General features: G+C 41.1%; 1 protein-coding gene across 1 annotated transcript in view; it reads right to left on the reverse strand.

The window, feature by feature from the left end:
* The window catches only part of PSMF1 (proteasome inhibitor subunit 1), a 44,320-nt gene that overhangs the window by 5,738 nt on the left and 16,790 nt on the right, over window positions 1–21,792 (reverse strand). The gene's annotated exons all lie outside the window — the stretch shown is intronic.

The following is a 21,792-nucleotide window of genomic DNA, read 5'->3' on the forward strand; positions in this document are numbered from 1 at the left end:
TGCATACCAAAAAAAACCTTACATAAATGAAAAGGATGAATAAATTTACAGGTGTAAATGCAAACCGCTTCCAGCTCAAGGCAAGTAACACCCCATGGTGTTCTGGCAGGAAGACATCAGCTAAGAAAGGAAACTGGGTCCTACAGGCAAGACAGAAATGACAACTGGTTCAGGAGCCCTTGCCAGCCTCTAGAGAAATCCCAGAATACTCAGCCCTGATACATTAATACCCTGCACCAGTGGGAGACTGCCAGCCACACAGACCCACCAAGTCATGGACTTGTCTTCCACAGGCATGTTCTTCATCTCAGTCATGAAGTGCCCAAACCACATGTGCTAAGGGTTGAAATCAAAGGCATGAACAGAGTATTAAACAAATACCAAGAGAACAGTTAACTTGAATACAAGGTCAAAATCAGCAACAAGTTCTACAATCCACTGCTGATCAAGCTTCAAGGACAAATTTCTTTCCAAAAGCTTATTCCAGTTTTATGAGACTGGCATGAGGTGTATACATTTGTCAGGGGCAAATTTATACATCTGAATTACCCTATGCAGCAAATGCTACACATCTGCTTGTAGTCCATTTAGAAGCATTTGCGGTGGACATGGAGGGGCCCAACTCGTCATACTCCTGCTTGCTAACCCACATCTGCTGGAAGGTGGACAATGAGGCCAGGATGGAGCTGCTGATCTACACGGAGTACTTGCGCTCTAGGAGCGCAATGATCTTGATCTTCCTTGTGCTGGACACCAGGGCAGTGATCTCTTTCTGCATCCTGTTGGAGATGCCTGGGTACATGGTGGTGCCACCGGCCAGCACCGTGTTGGTGTACAGGTCCTTGTGGATGTCCACATCATACCTTATGATGGAGCTGAAGGTGATCTCATGGATGCTGCAAAATTCCACGCCCAGAAAGAAGGGCTGGAACAACGCCTCCAAATACTGGAACTGCATGTTGCCAATGGTAATTACCTGGCTGTCAGGTAGTTTGTAGCTTTTCTCCAGGGAGGAGGATGATGTGGCGGTGGGCATCTCCTGCTCAAAGTCCAGGGCGACGTAGCACTGCTTCTCCTTGATGTCATGCACGATCTCCCGCTCGGCCGTGCTAGTGAAGTTGTAGTCACACTCTACGAGAATCTTCATGAGGTGGTCAGGTTCTGGCCAGCCAGGTCCAGACACAGGATGGCGTGGGGAGGGCACAGCCCTCGTAGACAGGCACTGTGTGTGACTCCATCTCCAGAATCCATGATAATGACAGTAGTGCGCCCAGAGGCATAGAAGTATGGCCTGGACTGCCACGTACATGTCCAGGGTATTGAAGGTCTCAAACGTGATATGAGCCATCTTCTCTCTGTTGGCCTTGGGGTTTAGGGGGCCCTCAGTCAGCAGCACCAGGTGCTCCTCCAGGAACACATGCAGCTTGCTGTAGCCGGTGTGATGCCAGATCTTCTCCATGTCTTCCTGTTTGGTGACAATCCTGTGCTCGATGGGGTACTTCAGTGTCAGGATGCTGTGTTTGCTCTGGTAGAAGTCCTTCTGGCCCATCCCCACCATCATGCCCTGGTGTTGGGAGCACCTGACGGTGGAGGGAAACATGGTTCGAGGGGCGTCATCCCCAGCAAAACCAGCTTTGCACATGCTGGAGCCATTGTCAATGACAAGTATGGCAATCTCTTCTTCCATTGTGATTGGTGGAGGAGCGGGAAGAGTTCCTCCTTCTAGGCGGCAGAGCAGTGGGAAGATGTGGAGCACAGGCCGGCAGTAGTGAGTGAGACCCTCTTATATATCTCTATATTCTTTGATCTGATAATTTTATGTCGAGGTGTTCATTTTAAATAAAGAATAAAGAATTTAAATTAAAATATATTCACAGAGACATCAATCAAGGAAACTGCAGTCAGCTTAAATGGAGACCAGTTAGGAACATCATGGCAGGTTCCTAAATGTAGCCATGGAAACAATAAAAACCATGTTCTGAGAATGTTTTAAAAATGATGTGGAAAAACACTCATGCTGTAATGTTAAGTATCGAGGGGAAATGGGGTTTATCAACAGCCTAGGGAAATTAACTGTGAAAAATGTCTGTATGCAGGGTAGTGGTGGTGGTATGTATAATTACAACTAGAAAGAAGTGTACTGAGAGTGTAAACAGTGACAGTTACTCCTGGGTGGTGAGGTATTTCTTTATACTTTCCTGTTTTTTCTCGAATGGATATGGATATAATACAACAAAAATCTTTATAATTTTGAAAGATGTGCTTTGGAATCTTCGCAGAGCCCTGGCAAGAAATACAAACCTGACAGTTTCGGGGCAGTGGCAGGTTCCTGCCAGACCTTGGGAAAGCCTTATATATAGCAGCTAATCTAAGCTACCAGGTAAGAAGCCATTAATTAGAGAACTGGGAAAAAATCCAAAAGTAGGTGCTCCTCCAGTCAGTTCCACCTGATGGGTTGGAATCGCAGAATACTGTGATTTAAATGGACAAGGCCAGGTTTCCGAGGGAAGGAATTTTTCCTGACCTAGGTTACTACTCCCAAGCCACAGTTCATGGAGCTAGCAGTCAAAGTTTCTAGCAGCCTCCAATATCCTGCCCAACTGGAGGCAGACCAGGTGGTGCCAGAGGGCAGTGAGCATCTTACCTGACTCCATGAAGTGCCCCCCGACAGAGTGGCAAACACAGGGGGCTTCTAGTGGCTGTTAAAATGCTTGGGAATAAAGAGTCTTGATTGCTCTGAAATATGGAACCATCTCTATTTTTCTCTCTGGACCATGAAATATGGGGAGGAGAGAAGAAACAGAGAACAAGAAAGGCCAGAAAGGCAGTTGCAGGCTGGGCACGGTGGCTCATGCCTGTAATCCCAGCACTTTGGGAGGTTGAGGTGGGCAAATCACTTGAGGCCAGGAGTTCGAGACCAGCCTGGCCAGCATGGCAAAACCATATCTCTAAAGGCCGAGTGCAGTGGTTGACGCCTGTAATCCAAGCACTTTGGGAGGTCGAGGTGGGAGGACTGAGAGTCCAGGAGTTCGAGACTAGCCTGGGCAACACAGTGAGACCCTCCCATCTCTATTATTAAGGAAAAATAGATGCTGTATTTCCTAAGTTGTTTTTGCTATTAACATTTTTAATGGCCAATACATACTCAAGAGAAGTAAATTTTTAAAATTTACTTAATTTTCTATTGCAAGCATTGATGATGTTTCTGGGGTATGCATGTGTAACTACTGTACTTAATACCTTTCATGTACATTTTTTTTTCTCTATGTTAGAAAACAGATATCTTACCTTCTGTCACTCCACTACTATATGATGGGAACAAAGAACTAATGTTTCTTTGGTCAACTAATTGAAAGGAGTTGTGCTCAGGAGCCTCAACTGCACCTGACTGAGATGATTAGGTCTTGGTCCTTCAAGTTAATGACATCTAGATAACATTTTAGACTGAGTTGATGCAGTAATGCGTTAAGACTCTTGGAAACCTCAGGGGAAGAAAGATATATTTCATATTTGAGAGGCCAGAGAACAGACTGTGGTAGATGGAATTCAATCCCCTCTCAAGACTCCACAACTCCTAATCCCCAGTACCTATGAATGTGATGAGAAAGCAATCCTGTGATTGTTTTGTTATATGGCACAGTTGACCTCAAAAGGGCACATTATCTCAGTGGGCTAATCTAATAAACAGGAACCCTTAAAAGCACAGAACATGGAATGTGGCAGAAGAAGAATGCCCAAGAAGAGACTTAACACAGCACTGCTGGCTTTGAAGAGGAGGCAGCCACATGAGAAGAAATGCAGAAGGTCTTATGGAACTGAGGGAGAGGGATAGGAACCTTAGTCTTATAACCACAAGGAACTGAATTCTGCTAATGACCTGAATGAGCCAAGCAAATCCATATTCTTGACCTAGAGAATTATGACATAATAAGTGGGTGCAGTTTAAAGCCACTAAGTTCGTGGAAATTTATGATGCACACATATGCTGCAAATACTTTCCTCACTTTACTAGCCTTACACTTTGAGTTCAGTTAGCTAACAGATGTTACGAAGACACTGTTTTTCTAAGTAATTTAAAAGAATAATGAGACTGACTCCAGCATTGGTAAGGATAGGAAAATGACACTGAAACATAGAATGTCAATTAACACAACTGTTTAGAAGGGCAACTGAGCAATAAGTATGAAAATCTCTATAAACAGACTTGGTCCTTAATGTAGTAATTATATAGGAATCTATTCTAAGGAAACATTCAGAGACGTGCCCCAAATTGCATAAAAGTATGTCCATAAAAGTAATGAATCATTAGTTATGGTAGCCCCAAACCAGAAATGACAGGCTAAAAAGAGAACTTGCATCGTCCTTGAGTTTTCTTCCCTTCATTAAGCCAACCCATCGGCAAGTCCTGCCAGGTGTACTTCCAAACAGACCCTAGAGCCACCTGTCTTATATACCACCATCTACCACCGACCACCACTATTTCTTGCCTGGCTGCCTGTGTCAGCTTCTTCTCTGGGTCTGTTTTTACTCTTGTCCCTCTATAATCCATCTCTACAAAGGAGCCAGAGGGTTATTTTGTTTTTTAATGTAAACAATATGAAGTCCCTCCCTTGTAAAACCTGCCCAGTGGCTTCCCATTTTCCTGATGTTGGCCCCATGGGCTACATACACTGGCCTGTGCTTACCCCACGGTGTCATCTCCTATGTCTCTGCTCCACTGCTGTACTGTGTTCCAACCAGTACTTGGAGCAATCCAAGCCAAGGCCATTTCTTTGTTCTTCGAGCAATCTAAGCCAAGCTCATTTCTTCTGAAACAACTGCCAATATATGTATCAAAAGTGGGAAATACTAAGGGCTGAATCCTGCTCCAATGCTCATGAGATATGTTGCTTTGGGCAAGTCAAGCTCTTGGTGCTTCAGTTTTCTTCTGCACAAAACAGAGATATCAAGAGCATCTACCTCATTCTCTTATGAGGCTTAAAAGAGATTGTTTTACATATATTTTACACTTACTGTAACTGCTCAGCCCACAGGGAAAGCTCAATAAATATTAACCATGTTAACATGTACACTGTCAGAATATGACTGGGATTCTTCAAGAGAAAAAAAAAATCCGTGGTTAACCGAGTCCCAACCACATAACTTTTCAAAACATTGATGGCTCCCATCACCCCATGGATCAAATCCAGCTTCTTAGCACACACTGGCCTTGTGATTTGGTCCTCACATTCATCTTTTCTCCCTTCACACGCTGACATGAGTGAAACAAAAACTCCCCCACTTGTACAAGATGATTTCATAGCCCCATTGGTACCCATCGTTCCCTCTGCATAAAAGTCAATTACCGTCAATACCATAGAACTTTTATTGGTCCTTTAAAACTTAGCTCATCAGGCATCATCTCTATGAAACCTTTCCTTCTACCCTTCAGATTAATCACTCTTCAATGAGGTTCAGCAGATCTCAGACATACTTCTAAAATTATTTTTAAAAGATTTATGATCTGGAATGAAAAGGGCAATTAGCCCCAATCAACTGTGAGCTCCTTGAAGGCTGAGTCCACACCTCATGACATATTCCCAGTAAGTGGCACATGATGGACTCAGGTTCAAATTCTGGCCTCACCATTTCACAGCTATGTGACCCAGGGCAAGTTATAAAATCTCCAAGCCCTAGCTTTCTCTTGTGTAAAATACAGATAATAGTATCTACTTCACAGGGTTGTTACATATATATTAAATGAGAATGCTTACAAAAGTGTAGTGCCTGTACATTTAGAGTCCAATAAGTAGAATTCAGTAATTTACTATTATAACACAACTTTTCCTTCTTACTGTTGTGAGGAAGTTACTTACTGTACATGAACTTCAGCTTCCTTACCTGCAAAATGGGGAGAGCCCTTATCAATCTCATGGAATTGTTGAGGGGATTAAATAAGAGCACAGGGATTAAATGCCCAGCATTTGTCTGGAATCATTGGCACTTAATAAATAAATACTGGCTATATAAATGTTATTGAACCAAAGGGATATTATGTGACTCCAACGGGAAAAGAATGAAAACAAATTTTAAGAATAGAGAACAGTTTCACAAGTAATGAAAAATGAAAATTAAATTATTAAAGTAACATAGGTAGAGGACAATCTTTTCAAAATATGGTGCTGGACCAACTGGATAGCAATGTGGAAAAATACAAATCTCACGCCACACATAAAAAATATTTTAAATGGATTATAGATCTAAATATAAAAGGGAAACCATTAAAGCTTCTAGGAGAAAATATACGAGGATTTCTCCATGACCTTGGCATAGGGCAAAGACTTCTTAAACAAAAATCAAAAGAGCATGAAACAAAGGGAAAGAACTGATAAGCTAGATTACATAAAAATTAAGAATGTTTTAACAATTTAAAAAAATCCCATTAACAGGGTAAAAAGGCAAGCTACAGAGGGGAGGAAGACATTTGTAATGCATTTATTTAACGAAGGACTTAACTTCAGAATGTATAAACAATGCCAACAGTCATAAAAAGACAAGCCAATAGAAAAATGAACAAGAGATTTGATTACCTCTTCACAAAAGATGAAATCCAAATGGCTAGTAAACCTCAAGAAAAAAAAAAATTTTAAATATGGCTCATGGACATGAGCCACATTTTACCATGAGGTCAAAACTATTTTATCTCAGAAACTGTTTGCTTTTTTTTTGCTGTGTTGACATTTGCACTGATGGTGCAAAAGCAATAGTGGGTGGAACTGCTGATGCCATAGTATGACTCAAAGCAGTAGCACTGACCTGGCAGTCACTGCATCCTCCCTTACCACTCACTCACCCACATCTAGCTTCACTTTAGCATGTACTTCATGAAGAGGTATAGATTGTCAAGTTTTGTAAAATTTCAGTATTTGAATATGTCTTTTTAATATTCTGTGTGAAGTGGGAAATGGGCATAAAGCACTTCTTTTTTTGTTTTTTTGAGACAGGGTTTTGCTGTTGCCCAGGCTGGAGTGCAGTGGTATGATCACGGCTCACCACAACCTCCACCTCCTAGGCTCAAGCAATCCTCCCACCTCGGCCTCTCAAGTAGCTGGGACTCCAGGGCCACGCCACCACACCCAGCTAATTTTCAGAGACAGAGTTCACCATGTTGCCCAGGCTGGTCTCAAACTTCTAGGCTCAAGCAACTCACTTGCCTCAGCCTCCTGAAGTGCTGGGATTACAGGCATGGGCCATCACATCTGGCCTTGCATAAAGCACTTCTGCTGCACACAGAGGCACAGTGGTTGTCTTGATGAAAAGTACTTGTGCAGTTGTTCAAGTCACTAGCTGAAGCAGTCATTTTTTCACAGAAAACATTTTTTTTTTTTTACTTGAAAGAATGACAAACCATGCTTATTCAGACTTGGCTACATAGCAGGCATCTTCTCCAAAAGGATGTGAGCCCATTACTTCAAGGAAAATAATGAATGGTATTTACTGCCAATGAGAAAATTCAAGTTTTCAAGCAAAAATCAGCAATGATATTATATAATAAAATGTGTGAACTTTGAGAGCAGATCTGCATATCTCAGTGAATCAATATTTTCCAAATGACCAAAATACACAATCTTCTATAACAGTATTATACACAGGTAAAAGGTCCATTCAAAGGGCATGATAGACCAGTGGATTTTAATGTAACAGATATATAAAAAAGTTCACTGATATGGATTCAGATTCCACATTACAACTAACCCTTACAAAAACTACTACTTGTCAAGTTGGCTCAACAGTAAAGAAGAGGCCAGGCGCGGTGGCTCACACCTGTAATCCCAGCACTTTGGGAGGCCAAGGTGGGCGGATCGTGAGGTCAGGAGATCGAGACCATCCTGGCTAACACAGTGAAATCCTGTCTCTACTAAAAATACAAAAAAAAAAAAAAAAAAAAAAAAAAAAAAAAATCAGCCGGGTATGGTGGCAGGCACCTGTAGTCCCAGCTACTAGGGAAGCTGAGGCAGGAGAATGGTGTGAACTCGGGAGGCGGAGCTTGCAGTTAGCCAAGATCACGCCACTGCACTCCAGCCTGGGCGACAGAGCGAGACTCCGCCTCAAACAAACAAAACAGTAAAGAAGAATATCTATAATTATTTGAAAAGGTTATTAAACTAGTCCTTTTTTCCAACAACTGATATGTGAAAGGCTTCAATGAAAACAACATATCCCCTACAGACTGAATGCAGAAGCAGAAACGAGAATCTAGTTGTCTTTCATTAAGCCAGACATTAAAGAGATTTGCAAAAATGTAAAAGAATGTTACTCTTCTAAATTTTGTTTTGAAAAGATTTTCAGAGAAATTTGTTATTTATATTAACACTTATGGGCTTATTTTTAAATGAATGAATAAATGTGCATTTTGAAAATATCATTTGTAACTGCTAATGCAGTAAATATTGATACATATAACCCATATAAGAGCTCTCTGGGGTCCTCAATAATTTTTAGAGTGCTAGAGGGTTCCTCAGAACATAAAGTTTGAGGTCCTCCAGTGTAAGCAGTATAACTCAAGGAAGTAAAAGAAAAAAAACCCTAATACACAGGGATGTTCATAGCTGTACTATTTACAATGAAAAATTAGAAATGCTTGAAATACCACATAGAAGTGATATAAACCATAGCATACTAGTAAAATGAAATATCAGATGCTAAAAGAGTTATGTTTAGCACTTTAGTAAATAGATTACGAAATTTAAAAAGAAAATGCAGAATGCAAACTATTTGGAACACTTAAAAATATGTAAAGATACAGACTGGTTGGGATTAAAAATGAATTCAGAATGACATAAATAAGAGCTTTATATCTAAAGATTTATTTTTAAAGAAGCTGGTTAAGCATAGAAAAACTGTTTTTTTCAAAACATGGAGCAAGATTTGGGGCATATAGTCTCCTGACTATCAGAGGACAGATAATGACAATAAAAAGTTAGGCTGGATAAAAAAATATTTTCCTTACAGATGGGTTGTTTTCAGTAATTCTTTCCTAGACATCTCAGGAGTAGGAAAGACCTGCCCACCTCCAATTTTCCACTACAACGGAATGTCTTCTCTAGCTATACTCCTCGCCTAGACACACCCAGTATCACAGCAGACCTAGAATCCTTTACAAGCTGCAGCCATACATCACTACACACCTAGGGAAACAAGTCTCTACGCTCTAGGGCAGACAATCCCAACTTTAGTTTGTATTTGCAAATTTCCAGGTGTGAGATAGGCAAAACAAGTGTTTAAGGCGAGGGGTGAGACACAGGACTGTGTCCTATGGGAAGGAGTAGAGGCTGCTATTTCTGCTCAGAGCACCAGCCAACGGTGTTCAGTGATGGCTGCTCAGTGATGGGATAATTAACACCCTGCAGCAGACAGAGAGGCCAGCTGCTGTGCTGCTTTTTGCCTCCTTCCTGCCTGTGGCTTCACCCCAAAACTAGGCATTTCGGGGGAAAGGAAAAGGTGGAAGTTTGAGTGCCTGGTTGCTGAGCAACGTGGTGGTGATGCGAGCTGTGGTAAAGGAACCACAGCTATCTGAGCTCACGGACAAATGGGGCTGGCCAAGGAACAAGCAGAGAGTGGGGGCAGAGGCAGGTGAGGTGAGTGCAGAGGGGAGATCTGATAGGCTGCCAATTTGCTAGAGGCTAAGAAAAAGCCTCCTAAACATTCTGCCTCCTCTTCCAACCATCTCTCCAGTTCAGTGCCTTAGTCTTATGAAATAGGTCTGCCTGAGAAAGATTTAATTGAGGAGGGGAAAGGAGATGGGCTTTTCTCCATAATCAGTCTACACTACATTGAATTTGTACACACACTGCTTATTACATGAACTAACGCCGACAGGTGCAGTGGGAAAAGCACGAGCTGCTGAGTTAGACCCACTTCGGGGTAAATCCCAGTGCTCACCCTCCCAGGGAGATAACGCTGAGAAGCTACGTGCTACCTCTCTCAGCCACTGTCTCTTCCCCTGTAAACAGGGATGCCACTGATCTTCTTGTAGGGCTGTCCAGAAGATGAGCAACCATATATTAACACACTTGGTTCACAGACCAACACACAGTGAACAGCCAAGAAAGGGAAATTACTTCTGTCCTCAACACAGGGTGATGATGATGATGATAACGCAAACAATGTCTATAATGGACCTAGGCCTGGGCCTAAATACAGTTGCCCAACACCCTCTCTGGGCTGACACTCTCACACCTAATCCTACATCAAATCTGTTTTGGGGGGAAGATGGTAGTATTTAAAAAAAAATAAAACAAGGTTATTTTTTGAGAGACCCTCTACTCATTAAATCTTCAATCTTCTTCTCATCTTTGCCAGCTACCTGAATGGGAATCCACTGAGTATTTTTTTCCAGTGACCAGTTACTAGACCATTGAATAATTATTGAATGTCAACATGTGACATCCATCATCACATTCAATCCTACAAAACCTCTGAGACAGCTGTAATTATTCCCAAGGTGCAGATGAGAAACCTGAGGCTCCAAGAGGCTAAATATGCTAAGAGACAGGGAAAGGTATAAGCTCAGGGTTTGAACACAGCTGATCAATCTCCAAAGCCTGTGCTCCTAACTGCTACAAAATACTCTTCTTGACATGAAGGGAGAGGTGAGGCAGCGAAGGAAGGGGACCAAGTTCTTCCTTCAGAGTGGTATGGAGGAGGCACAAGCTTGATCTTCTGCCTGATCCTCTCCAACCCACCAGGCTCATTAGCCAAAGGCACTGTTGCCCTCAGAATCCTTCAGTGGTTTCCAACTGTCCACAGGGAGATCCACGTGCTTCACATCAGGGGCTTCCCCAAATCTGGCCCCATCCTCCCTAGCTGGTATATGCTATGATTCCAGAAAAATTATTTTTGTCCAGTTGAAGTTCAGGGACAGCCCCATGTTTTTAGACCTTGATGCCTCTAATCTACTGTTTCCTCAATCTGGAACAACCTTCTTCATTAAAAAAAAAAAAAAAAAAAAAAAATCTGTTATGTAGTAATTCAGACACATGGAAAGGCCGAGAGAGAGTGTAAGAAATAATTCCCTTTCCCATGAGACACAGCTCAGGCAGCACTTCCAAGTAGCCTTTCCCAGGATACTCATGAAGTATCTCTGTGTTAACCTCTGTAACAGCAATTATCTCTCTTAACTCACCTATTTCCCATGCCACAGGGGAAGTGCATGCCTCTGTAGTAGGGGCCCAGCCCTAGGAATCCCTGAACCCACAGAGAAACAAATATTTGCTGAACAGAGGACTCACCAAAAATGTACAATGCACAGGTCCAAGCAATGGGTGAAAACACAGAGCAAAGAAAATATGCGCTTGAAAAAAGCCAGTAATCTTGAGATCAGACAAAAATAACTGAGTGGTGGTACTGTCAAAAGTAGGGTGAACTCCAGAGACAGAGAACCAGAGGTTTCTGCCAACCAAAACCAGGTTGGGGCAGGACTTGCTGGACCTGCAGCAGTCCAGTGGTTGACTGGTACCCTCCTTATTTTCTGGGCCTAGTAGAATATCCACATCTTCTCTGAAGCCTCCTCAGACCAGAGACTCAGAGCCTTCACTTAGTATGGATTCACTGAACTAAGGCCTACATCACTTCTTGGTAATTTTCTACCCTGGTAAAGAGTATTGTATCCTTTCCCTTACCCTAAGTGGGGAAGCTTGACCTGGTCTCAGCAACCCACTTAAAGACCCCTGCCCGGCTCTGGCTCCACTGCCTGTCCTTCCAGGGCTCTGTACAGAACAGGCCTTCAGGCTAAGATGCCCTTTCTGCCCTACTTTCTGTCTGGCTAACATCTCTTCCTTATTCTTTAGGAGTCTGCTTAGTGGTCAGTCCCTTCCTTGGGGAAGCCTTCAGGTACAGCTCAGATTCCTTTCCCTATGTGCTCCCAGTCCGTTGCTCATCCCTGACTAGATGATATGAGGACAAAAGGCCTCACTGGCCTTCGTGAAACACTCAGGGCTAGAGCCACTGTCCCCCTACACACAGCTGACTAAATACCATGGACTTAAGAACCTAAGTGGCTCTTCAGCATCTAAATTTTGAGAACCCTTTTACTGTTAAATAATTAAAGATTCACAGGGGCCCAGACACAGTGGCTCATGCCTGTAATCCCAGCCTTTTGGGAGGCTGAGGTGGGCAGATCACTTGAGTGCAGGAGTTTGAGACCAGCCTGGCCGACATGGTAAAATTCTGTCTCTACTAAAAATACAAAAATGAGCTGGATGTGGTGGCAGCCATCTGTAATCCCAGCTACTCAGAAGGCTGAGGCAGGAGAGTCACTTGAACCCAGGAGGTGGAGGCTGCAGTGAGCCAAGATAGTACCACTGCACTCCACACTGGGTGATAGAGGGAGACTCTGTCAAAAAAAAAAAAAAAAAAAAAAAGATTCACAGGGGTTGGAAAAACAGTACAAGAGGTTCTAATACACTTCACTCAGTTTTCTCTAACAGTTAAACCACCACAAAGATCTCTCTCATGCTACTCCCCTTAACAACCACACCTACAACTCTGCCCTCATAACCCCTGGCAACCATTAATCTGTTTAGCACCTCTACAATTGTATCATTTAAAAAATGTTATATAAGTGGAATCACACAATATGTGACCTTTTGGGAATGGCTTCTTTCATTCAGCATAATGACTTTGATTAAGCAAATTGCTGTGCTTCAACAGTTCATTCCTTTATACTGCCGAGTAGTATTCCACAGTACGGATACACCACGGTTCCTTTAACTATTCATTACCGGAGGAGGGACATCTGGATTATTTCCAGCTTTTGGCTATTACAAATAAAACTCCTCTGAACATCTGTGTACAGGTTTTTCTGTGGGCACAATTTTCATTTTTCTGAGATAAATGTTCAGGAGTGTGATTCCTGGATCTAACTATTAAGTACATGTTTAGTTTTTTAAGAAACTGCCAAATGATTTTCCAGAGTAGCTGTAACACTTGACATGCCCCCCAGCAGTGTACATGATTCAGTTTTTCTGCACTCTCTCTAGAATTTAGCATCATCACTATTTTTAATTTTAGCTATTCTAATAGGTGTGAAACATCCCATTGTGGTTTCATTTGCATTTCCTCTAGCTTAATGGCTAGCAATGCTGATCTTTTCATTGCTTCTTTGACATCTGTACGTGCTTCTCAGCGTATCACCTCTTCATATCATTTTTCCACTTTTTCTTTTCTCTGGGGGGACGGAGTCTTGCTCTGTCACCCAGGCTGGAGTGCAGTGGTGCCATCTCGGCTCACTGCAACCTCCGCCTCCCAGGTTCAAGTGATCCTCCTGCCTCAGCCTCCTGAGTAGCTGGGAGTACAGGCATGCACCACCATACCCGCTAATTTTTGTATTTTTGAAGAGACAAGGTTTCGCCATGTTGGCCAGGCTGGTCTCGAATTCCTGGCCTCAGGTGATCTACCAACCTCAGCTTCCCAAAGCGCTGGGATTACAGGCATGAGCCACCATGCCTAGCCTTCATTTTTCAATTTTCTAATTAGATAGTTTCTTAAGCAGTTGATTTTTGAGAGTTCTTTATCTAGATATGAATCCTTTGTTAAACATACGGTTTTCTAGCATTTCCTCCCAAACTGTAGGTTATGCTTCTATCCTTTTTTTTTTTTTTTTTTTTTTTTTGAGACGGAGTTTCGCTCTGTCGCCCAGGCTGGAGTGCAGTGGCCGGATCTCGGCTCACTGCAAGCTCCGCCTCCCGGGTTTACGCCATTCTCCTGCCTCAGCCTCCCGAGTAGCTGGGACTACAGGCGCCCACCACCACGCCCGGCTAGATTTTTTTATTTTTAGTAGAGACAGGGTTTCACCGTGTTAGCCAGGATGGTCTCGATCTCCTGACCTCGTGATCCGCCCGTCTCGGCCTCCCAAAGTGCTGGGATTACAGGCTTGAGCCACCGCGCCCGGCCGCTTCTATCCTCTTAACAGGGTCTTTCACAGAGTAAAAGTTCTAAATTTCGATGAAGTCCAATTTAGCATCTTTTTAAAACATTGTGCATTTAGTGCTGTATCTAAGAACTCTTCACTAAGCCCTAGATACTGAAGATTTCCTCTTGTGTTTTCTTCTAGGAGTGTTGTAGCATTGTATGTTACATTTAAATCAATGATCCAATTTGAGGTCATTTTTATATAAGGTTTAGGTCAAGGCTCATATTTTTGCTTTTGATTATCCAGTTGCTCCAGCACCATCTGTTGAAAAGACGTTCCTTCCTCCATTGACTTGTTTTTGTACCCTTGTCAGAAGTTGGCTGGTCTTATTTCTGTGCTCACTATTCTGTTCTACTTATCTATATGTCTGTCCCTCTGCCAATTCCACCATCTTGATTACTTTAGCTATATAATTAGCCTTAATATTGGGTAGAATGACTTCTTCTACTTTATTCTTCTAAAAAATTGTTATAGCTATTCTAGATTCTTTGACTTTCCATATAAATATTAGAATTATCTGTTATATCTTGCCATATCTACAGAAATTCTTGTTGGGATTTTGATAGGAATTGCATTAAAATAGTATATCAATTTGTGGAGTATCTGACATTTTTACTATGCTGAATATGTTATGTCTCCCCATTTATTTAGATCTTCTTTGATTTCTTTCACTAGCAGTTTGTAGTTTTCAGTATAAAAGTCTTATACAAGTTTTGTTAGAATTATATCTGAGTATTTTAGCTTTTTTTGGGGGGCGGGGGACGGAGTCTTGCTCTGTTGTCCAGGCTGGAGTGCAGTGGTGCAATCCTGGCTCACTGCAACCTCTGCCTCCTGGCTTCAAGCGATTCTCCCACCTCAGCCTCCCAAGTAGCTGGGATTACAGGCGTGCACCACCATGCCTGGCTAATTTTTCTATTTTTAGTAGAGACAGGGTTTCACCATGTTGGTTGGCCAGGCTGGTCTCAAACTCCTGACCTCAGGTAATCCACCCTCTTCAGGCTCTCAGAGTGCTGGGATTACAGGCATGAGTCATCATGCCCAGCCTACCTGAGTAGTTTTTGAACAACTACAAACAGTACGGTATTTTAAATTTCATTCCATCTGTTTATTGCTAGTATATAAAAATACAATTAATTTTTCTATGTTAATCTGGTATCCGGCAACCTTGTTAAACTCATTTTTATTATTATTTTAGGTAGATTCCCTGGGATTTTCTATGTAGATCATTATGTCATCTGCATATATAAACCAGTTTATTTCTTCCTACCTTATCTGTATGATAAATTCTTTTTCTTGTTTTAATGTGTGGGCAAAACTTCTAGTATTATGCTAAATAAGAGTGGTCAGTGTGGTTATCCTTGCCTTGTTCCTTAGGGGGAAGGCATTCAGTAGCTAATTTTAAATAAACCACTTTTGCTGGTATGATGATGAATACTTAAAATATTGTTTAGGTACTAACAAACCACTCTCTAGCTGAAGGAAAAATATTAAAAAAAAAAAAAAAAAGCCCCAGTCATGGGCAGTTATTATCGATTCTCTTGGACTATGGTTTGATCTCAAGGAAATCATTTCTATCATTATATATTCGTGTTTCCAATTAAGCCAACTCTAGGACTTTTGTAAAATACCCATTTTTTTACAGCTTTATTGAGATACATTTCACTTAAAAAATTCAACCAGCTAACATGTATAATGCATGGTTTTTAGATGTTCACAGAATGTGCAAATATTCTAATTTTTTGGAACATTTTCTTCACCCCAAAAAGAACCTTGTACCCATTAGCAGTCTCTCCTCATTCCTGCTTTCCCATCCTCCACCTCCACCCCGGCAACCACTAATCTGTTTTCTATCTCTTGCCTATTCTGGACATTTCACATTAAATAAATCACATAATATATAGTCTTTTATGACTGTCTTCTTTCACTTAACGTGATGTTTTCAAGGTTCATCTATGTTATAACATGTATAAGTAGTTCATTTTTACTGCTATTAATATAATCAGTTGTAAGCATGTATCACATTTGCTGTTCATCAACTAATAGACATTTAGGTTGTTCCTACTTTTTGGCTATTGCAAATAATGCTATTTGTTGGTTTGGATTTCCATTTCCCTAATGACCAATGTTGTTGCACATCTTTTCATGTGCTCACAGACTATCTGTACATCCTCCTTGGAGAAATATCTATTCAAATCCTTTGAACATTTTAAAATTGGGTTTTCTTTTGTATTGTTCAGTTCTAAGAGCTCTTTATACATTCTGGATACAAGTTTCTTGTCAGATATCTGATTTGCAAATATTCTCTCCCATTCTGTGGATTATCTTTTCACTTTCTTGATACTATCGTTTTATGTACAAAATATTTTAATTTTGACAAAGTTCAATTTGTCTATTTTTTCCTCACTGCTTGTGCTTTTGACCTGCCAGGTGTTGTGTCTAAGAAACCAGTCTAACCGAAGGTCGGCGAATAAGACTACCCAAGGTAGACTTATTACTAGGTCTAGAAATTTTATAGTTCAAACTCTTACACTCAGGTGTGTGATTCATTTTGAGTTAATTGAGGAAGCGACCCAACTTCATTCTTTTCCATGTGGATATCCAATCGTCCCAGCACCATTTGAAAAGACTATGGTTTCTCTACTAAACTGTCTTGGCACCCTTGCTGAAATCGATTCCCTATGAACGTATGGGTTAATTTCTAGACTCTCAATTCTATTTCCTTGCTCTATATATTTATTCTCATGCCAGTGGCATACTGTCCTGATGACTGAAGCTTTGTAGTAAGTTTTGAAATTGGGATCTGGAAGTCTTCCAAATTTGTTTTTCTTTGAGATTGTTTTAGCCATTCTGGTTCCCTTGCACTTCTACCTGAATTTTAGGATCAGCTTGCCAATTTCTGGGGGGAAAAACCCAAAATCTGCTGGGATTTTCATTGGGATCGCACTGAATACATAGATCAAGTTGGGGAGTATGGCTAATATTAACTCTTCCTAGTCGTTAGCACAGAATGTCATTCCTTTATTTAAATCTTTAATTTCTTTCAATAATGTTTTATAGTTTTCACTGTACAAATCTTATACAATTCTTTCCCAAATCTTTCACAGTGCACAAATCTTTTACAATTCTTCTTTTGTTAAATATATTTTTAAGTATTATATTCTTTGTGGGGTTGTTATAAATGGGATAATTTCATTAATTTTTAGATTGTTCATTGCTAACGTATAGAAATACAATTGATTTTATCAATTTTTTTTTTTTTTTTTTTTTTGAGATGCAGTCTCGCTCTGTCGCCCAGGCTGGAGTGCAGTGGTGCAATCTCAACTCACTGCAAGCTCTGCCTCCTGGGTTCATGTCATTCTCCTGCCTCAGCCACCCGAGTAGCTGGGACTACAGGCACCTGCCACCACGCCCAGCTAATGTTTTGTATTTTTAGTAGAGATGGTATTTCACCGTGTTAGTCAGGATATCAATTTTATATCCTGCCACGTTGCTGAATTTGCTTAGTTCTGTTTTTTTAGAGGATTCCTTAGGATTTTCCGTATACAAGATATCATGTCATTGACAAATAGAGATATTTTTACTTCCTATTTTCCAATCTGAATACCTCTTATTTCTTTTTCTTGAGTGATTGCCCTGGCTAGAATATCAAGTACAATGTTATATAAAAGTGGCAAAAACAAAAGCAAACATGCTTGCCTTGTTCCGGATCTTAAGAGGAAAACACTCCATCTTTCTCCATTAAGGAGACTGTCAGCTGTGAGCTTTTTTTTTGTAGATGCTCTTTATTGGCTTGAGAAACCTCCCTTCTATTGTTGTTTTTGTTGTTGTTGTTTTTGTGTGCATGTTTTTTGAAACAGTCTCGCTCTCCTGTCCAGGCTGGAGTGCAGTGGCGTGATCTCGGCTCACTGCAACCTCCACCTCCCAGGTTCACGCGATTCTCCTGCCTCAGCCTATCGAGTAGCTGGGATTACAGGCATACGCAACCATGTCCAGATTATTTTTACATTTTTTTTTTTTTTTTTTTTTTTTTGAGACGGAGTCTCGCTCTGTCGCCCAGGCTGGAGTGCAGTGGCCGGATCTCAGCTCACTGCAAGCTCCGCCTCCCGGGTTCACGCCATTCTCCTGCCTCAGCCTCCCGAGTAGCTGGGACTACAGGCGCCCGCCAGGTCGCCCGGCTAGTTTTTTTGTATTTTTAGTAGAGACGGGGTTTCACCATGTTAGCCAGGATGGTCTCGATCTCCTGACCTCGTGATCCGCCCGTCTCGGCCTCCCAAAGTGCTGGGATTACAGGCTTGAGCCACCGCGCCCGGCCTATTTTTACATTTTTAGTAGAGACAGGGTTTCACCATGTTGGCCAGGCTGATCTTGAACTCCCGACCTCAAATGATCCACTCACCTTGGCCTCCCAAAGTGCTGGGATTACAGGGGTGAGTCACCATGCCTGGCCCCTTCTATCGCGAATGCGTTTTTTTTGTTTTGTTTTGTTTTTTGTTTTTTGTTTTTGAGACAGGGTCTCACTTTGTTGCCCAGGCTGGAGTGCAGTGGTGTGATGACAGACTGCAGCCTTGACCTCCCAGGTTGAAGTGATCCTCTCACCTCAGCCCCCTAAGTAGCTGGAACTACAGGTATATGCCATCATGTCTGGCTAATTTTTAAATTTTTTGTAGAGACAGGGTCTCACTGTATTTCCCAGGCTAGCTGAATGCTTCTGTCATGAAAGGGTATCAGACTTTGTTAAATGCTATTACTCTATCGAGATGAACCCGTAGTTTTTATCCTTTGTTGTATTTTTTTTTTTTTTTTCTTTTTTGAGATGCAGTCTTGCTCTGTCACCCAGGCTGGAGTGCAGTGGCACCATCTCAGCTCACTGCAACCTCTGCCTCCTGGGTTCAAGAGATTCCTGTGCCTCAGCCTCCTGAGTAGCTGGGATTATAGGTGCCCACCATCACACCCAGCTAATTTCTGTATTTTTAGTAGAGAAGGGGTTTCACCACGTTGGCCAGGCTGCTCTTGAACTCCTGATCTCAGGTGATCCACCTGCCTCAGCCTCCCAAAGTGTTGGGATTACAGGCATGAGCCACCGGGCACCTGGCCTCCTTTGTTCTATCGATATGGTGTATTGCACTGATTTATTTTCAGATGTTAAATCAATCATTCCTGGAATCAATTTCACTTGGTCAGGGTATATAATCCTTTGTATACGTTGCTGGATTTGGTTTGTTAGTACTTTGTTAAGGGTTTTTATATCTGTATTGATAAAGGATACTGGTTTGTAGTTTTCTTGTAATGTCTTTGGTATTGGTATCAGGACAATTCTAGCCTCACAGAAGAAGCTGGGAAGTATTCCCTCCTCTTCTATTTTTGGAAGACTTTGTGAAGAACTAGTATTAATAAAAAATCCTTACTAAGGAAATTTTTTAACATACCAAAAAATAGTAAGAACAGTATCATGAGTTCCTGTGTGTATTCCCACCTAACTTCAATAATTATCAATAGTCCACCATTCTTATTTTACTTATAGTTCCCCTCCCCCACATCTTACTCTTTTGGGGGGCTGAAGTTATTTTAAAGCAAATCCCACACACATCATTTCACCTTTAAATACTTCAATGTATATCTCTAACAGATAAAGACTTCTTTTTTTTTAACATAAGCAGAATTATTTCACCTAACAAAATTGGCAGTAATTCATAATGTTATCTAACACCTGGTCCATGCTAAAATTTCCCCAAATGTTTAAAAAAAATTTTTTGAATTGGTTTGAATCACAAGGATAGTTGGCATGACTCTTTCCATAACGGCCTCTTTCTCCCTTTTCTCCCCATGCAATTAATTTATTTGGTGTAAAAACAAGGTCAATTTATCCTATACAATTTTTCTGTATTCCAATTTTGGATGTTGTATCCTTGTGTGTCTGTTTAACTCATTCTTCTGTCCTTCATATTTTGAAACTGGGAGTTAGATCTAGATTGAGGTTGCTGTGAACTTACTATTGCATAATATTAGAAAACAGTATCTGGCTATCCCACTTTTAGCGTTAAGATTAATCAATGGGTTCAGACGCTACTCACCAGATCCACCTATTATAAAGTCCCCTATCAACCTTTACTTCATAGTTTTATCAACCATTGACAATTTGTGACTAGGTACATTATTTCAGCAGAAGTTGCAACATAGTGATTTTCTCATTCTCTCAGTTCTTCCAAGGCTAGGATTTTTACTTTCACAATTCTATACTCTAGGTCTATGATTCCTAAATAGGGAAGCATAACCTACAGGTGCCATAGTGCAAGCCCTGGGGTCATTTTTGCTTGTCACAGTAGTTGGAGGGCCTTCTTGGCATTTACAGGCAGAGACTAGAGATGCTGGATATTCTACAATTGATAGTAGAGATTCACGAAATGCAGAATGACCTACATCCCACACAATTTTCAAATGTCTTGTTTAGATATTCATGGAGGTGTAAGCCTAAATAAATTATCTGAATGTAAGGCCATTTTATGTATGAACACAAAGTATTTTTTTTCTGCTACTTTAAAACAAGCACGTTTTTCCAGGAATGTAACTATGGCATAATTGAAGAAACAATATTCAATCACTATTTTGTTTGCAATTCTCCTAACAGCTGTTTACCATTTCAAAAAAGTCATGTTAGTAACAGCAACAGAGTTTTGTGGTATTTGAGTTGTTGACATAATACATCTGTATACAACAGCTTTTGTCACTGTTGAATTCAAGATAATATCACATACACGTGTAAACATCTATGCTCTCCAGTGTACTCATGCACCTACACGTGGAACATACATCATCATCTTATTAATTACTCTTTTTCTAATTTATGTTATAGTTAGGACTTTATACTGATTTCCTCTGAAATGTGCATGAGGTAAGTTAGAATACCTATGAATTCCATTTCAATACAGTAAGAGCTATTTTACAGAATATTTGTTTTGAAATGGGCATTGGGTCTAATAAAGCTGAGAATTACTATTTACTTCAGGTCTAAAATGTTTTCCCAACCTGACTTCTGACCAGGGCTTATTCTTAAATCTTTCCACCATGGAAAGGTGGTTAGATCACATCTGTTTACATCATAGGCAGAGCACTGTGCAGGGAGTAAGGACACCTAGACCCCAGCCCTGGCTCTACCTCTTTATTGGTGGCTGGTGAACTCAGGCAGGTCATCTTATCTCTATTTCCTTTGGTAAAATAAGATATATCAGACAAGTCATTTTCAATCTTTTCAGCCACTTTTTCTTATTCTCCATTGTCTTCACAGGACTCAATATTTTTGGTAAAGACTTTGCCAGAGACATATGCCAATCATTACTTGTAATAATTTAACTGATTTCCCATTTTTAGCTAACTAAAGGCATATAATTATGCACCAGAATAAAATAACAATGGTAGTCTATATTTATTAAGTTCTTATTTATGTCCCTCACAGTGAACTCTGTCCCTTATCCCCCCAACAGTATGGTATCACAGTATGGGCTCCACATTGAGAAGTGGTATCTCAGCTAGAGACTAGGGTCTCCTGGTCCTTGTCTCCTCCCTCTGAGCAGAAGTCTCCAGTCCTAATGCTGCCATCCTAATCTGCAAAAACCTTGGAATGTGACTCACTCGTACCCCATGCTATTTTGGAAAACTTCTGAAGTTGATAGTGAGAGGTTGGGGGACTACAGTGAAATGAAATGAAATGGGCAAGACATTGGGACTGCATCTCCTCTGGGTTAGTACCTCTGCATCTTTGCATTTTCTCAAACAGACTGGCCCAGGGCCCTGTCTAGACAAAGAGCTCTGGGATGAATTAGCTGTGAATTACCTGGGCAGCAACC

The sequence above is a fragment of the Rhinopithecus roxellana genome, chromosome 13, assembly GCF_007565055.1.
Source record: "Rhinopithecus roxellana isolate Shanxi Qingling chromosome 13, ASM756505v1, whole genome shotgun sequence".
NCBI classification, from domain to species: domain Eukaryota; kingdom Metazoa; phylum Chordata; class Mammalia; order Primates; family Cercopithecidae; genus Rhinopithecus; species Rhinopithecus roxellana.